Below are 4,046 nucleotides of genomic sequence, written 5' to 3'. Positions count from 1 at the left end.
GCGATAGTCTGACGCCTATTTCGGGAAGTTTGTTGTTCTTGCTGGGAGGAACCAAAGGGTGAAAGCAAGGGTGAAAGCCATAGTTGCTGAGAAAAGGAGTGTGTTGTGTGGAAGAGTGTTTGGCGCTGTTGTATGCTATTTCTGCCACCCATAACCATTCCACCCATGCTTCTGTATTGTTGTCAACATAACATCTGAAGTATTGTTTGAGGGTCTGGTTAAGCCTCTCCATCTGACCGTCTGTCTGAGGGTGGTAGCTTGTGGAAAGGGAGGAGGCGATTTGTAACTCAGAGCACCAGGTCTCCCAGAAAAGAGCAGTGAATTGGGCTCCTCTATCTGAGACTATGACTTTGGGAAGGCCATGTAGCCCGACGATATGTGTTAACAAGATTTGTGCCAATTGGCCTGCCGAGGGTGCTTGTTTGCAAGCAACAAAGTGTCCCATTTTTGTTAGATAATCCACGACTACTATGATAGCTGTGTTGCCTTGATCCTTGGCCAACCCTACTATGAAGCCCACAGAGAACCTTTCCCAAGGCATCTCTGGTGTGGGCATGGGCTGCAGCATTCCTTAGACTTGTCTGTGGTCGGTCTTCATCTGGGCACACGTGGGACATTCTTGAACCCATCGTAGGATGTCTGGACGGACCGTGGGCCACCAACATTGACTCAACACTTTCTCCAGGGTCTTATTTCCTTCAATGTGTCCTGCACACGGGAGACTATGACACCAAGTAAACACCATCTTGCATAGCTCTTGGGTAGAAACCAGCACCTGCAAGCCTTTCATGGGACACCTTGTCTCATCTGCCATTCTGGATGTAGCTTGAGCCAGGTTCTCCATGTAAACAACTGTACCCCTCTTCTGGTCTTCTGCAGAAAGCTATCCGTTTGTACAGCACACCGCACCTTACTAGGTTCTATGATGGATTGTTCAAGAATGGAGGACTGTTGAGTAGGATTTTCTTGCCTTATCAAAGCGTCGGCCTTCCTATTGTCTGCACTCGGCTGGAAGGTGACAATGAAGTGATATTCAGCAAAAAACAATGTCCAACTGAGCTGGCGTGGAGTGAGATGGCATGCGGCTCACATAAACTGAAGGTTGCGAAGGTCTGAATAGACTGTCACCTGGTGGACCCCCCCCCCATCAACCAATGTCTCCATTCCTGAAATGCATCTCTTATAGCCAGGAGTTCCTTTTCCTCAATCGTATAGTTTTGTTCAACTGGATTTAATTTTCTGGACATGAACGCAATGGGATGCAGGTAACCGGTCGTTTCATGCCTTTGGGACAACACTGCTCCCACAGCTATGTCGGAGGCGTCTGCTTCCACGATGAAAGGCAACTTTGGATTTGCATGCGTGAGAACCGGAGCAGACGTGAAAGCCTCCTTCAAAAGATCAAACGCATTTTGTGTTTCTTCTGTCCAAAGAAAGGGCGTCTTCTTTTGGGTTAAATAGTTCAAGGGCGCCACCTGGTCCGAAAAGTGCTGAATAAACCTCCTGTAGAAGTTGGCGAAACCCAACAGGCTTTTATATTTCTTTTACAGTAGTAGGACGTGGCCATTCTAGGATTGCCCGGATCTTCCTTTCTGCCATGATCTGTCCGGAAGGAGTAAGCATGACCCCTAAGAACTCAACAGTGGTTACATGAAATTTGCATTTGGTAATTTTGCAAAATAATAGATGTTTCCGTAGGGCCTGTAGCACTTGACCCACATGGATGACATGTTCTTCCTCGTTAGCTGAATATATCAAGATGTCATCGATATAAACCACGCCTAAGTGGTCCACAAACTCTCTGAGGACTTCGTTGAGGAAGAACTGAAACGCCGCCGGTGCGTTGCACAGTCCAAAGGGCATTACAAGGTATTCAAATAGGCCATACCATGTTTTAAAAGCGGTCTTCCATTCATCACTCTGGCGCATCTGCACCAGATGATACACCCCTCTGAGGTCAAGCTTCGTATATATGCCCGCAACTCTCACCTGCTCCAAAAGAACAGGGAGAGTTGGTAAAGGTTCTTAATGGTTATGGCGTTCAACACTCGATAATCTATACAATATCGCAATTCCCCATTGGCTTTTGGGATAAAGAAGAGAGGAGATGCTGCCGGAGATCTGGAAGGGCATATGAATCAGCTGCGGTGGTATTCATTCTAGGGTAAGGTAAGAGCATACAGTCGTCTCCATGGAATCACGGCTCCTGGGACAAGGTCAATCCGACAATCGTACTCTCTGTGTGGAGGGAGCACCTCCGCCTGGGTGTCGCTGAATACATTGCTGTACTCCTCATAACATGCAGGTAGCTCTACATTCTTTTCCGCGGCTGTCGCAATCTGATGCCTGGTTGCTGATGTTTTTGAGGCTCTCTGGAGTGGATGATGACAATGGTCTTGGCAGTAGGGGGAGTTCAGATACAAGGTCTAATTCACCCAATTAATGGTAGGTTCATGTTTTTCAGCCACGGGAGGCCCAGAATTACTCCATACCGTGGAGCCTAAATGACATTGAAAGAGAGTCATTGCCGGTGGTACCCTTCAAAAGTAACCTCATACTGCTGCTAATGAGTCCTGCTTCTAGCCCCTTGCCATTGACCGCATACACAGGCTCAAGGGTTGTTTTGCTGACGAGCTGTACACCTAACCGTTCTGCTTCATCCCTGTCCACAAAACATCCTGTGGCTCCTGAATCCATCTTGGCCCTTATGTGTTTCTGCTTCTGATTGACTATCGGACTCAATGAAATAAAGAAATGATCAGCTTCCGAGATGATGAAGAAATTTACCGAAGGGATAGGACATTTGCTTGAGGGTTTCCCTTCTTGTTTCCTCAAGCGTTGTGGTTTTCCGCCCCCTGTTCAGCAGTTATTGCCGCTACTTGCCTAGCGAGAGGACGGCTGTATTTGGGTTTTACTGGGTAATCACGAAGGAAATGTCCCTTTTTTCCACAATACAAGCATAATCCTTGTTTGCGCCGATGGTCTCTCTCGCGTTAAGGAAGCTCTCACTGTCCCGATCTCCATAGGTTCTGCCTTTGTTGGGTTTTTTTCTGGGGTAAACACGCGATTATTCAAGGGCACGTGTCTCTCCCTCCGTTTGTGGTCTCCTTTTCGCTCTCTCAGTCTGTGAGCGAGACGTAAAGTAAGTTCAATCAGAGAGGCACAGGTGCGTAGTTGGGGGTCTATTTGGGCAAGGACATCTTTTAGCTCCTCTGTGAGACTTTGATAAAAGATAGCCGACTGTTTGGCTTCCGGCCAATCAGTTTCGGCTAGTAGCCCGCGGAAACTGTTCAGGTAACTGACCAAATCCGAGGTGCCTTGTCGAAGTTCAAGAAGATCCTTGTCAGCGGAGAAGGTCTCGGCCCGACGGTCAAATGTTTTCTCAAATTGAACACTAAATCATCCCAGTTGTAGAGCAAGGGATCGTCTCTCCGCACTATGGGGATCGCCCACTGCGCCTCCTCACTGCCCAGGTAAGAAATCAGGAAAGCAACCCGGTCCTGGTTGGATGCCAACATTTTTGGTTTGCAGGTGAAGTGTGGTCGTACCTGGGTCATGAACACCAGTACCTTTTTAATATCCCCTTGGAACTTCTCAGGGGGCTAAGGGTATTTGTGCTGGCATCTCCACTACTATGGAGGTCGGGTGTGAGGGGCCTCCTGCGTCAAACGGATTTCTTTGCATCCTGTCTACTCTGCTCTGTAGTTACTTGTGACAGGGTTTTTAGATTTAAGGGGAAATACTGGGCGCTCTGCTATTTATTTTAGCAAAGGTATTGAAGAACAATGGTTATGTAGTGGTGCAATTGGGCGAGGGGATAAACACTACAACCCCCCAAAATGTATGTTGTGAAGACAACACACTGAGAAATAAAAAGCGAAATGCCCACTGCACACAACACAAAGAGTAAAGCGAATTTGTGTCCCGGCGGACACCTCGATTCAGAAAAGGGGGTGGTGATGAACAGAGTGTCTGAATTGAGCAGACCACTCTTACCCAGTCAAAAGATCAGGGCTTGATCCATCACCGTTATTTATCTCACTGCC

Source organism: Lissotriton vulgaris, chromosome 4_1 (assembly GCF_964263255.1).
Source record: "Lissotriton vulgaris chromosome 4_1, aLisVul1.2, whole genome shotgun sequence".
NCBI lineage: Eukaryota > Metazoa > Chordata > Amphibia > Caudata > Salamandridae > Lissotriton > Lissotriton vulgaris.
Note: the sequence above shows the minus strand (reverse complement) of the source record.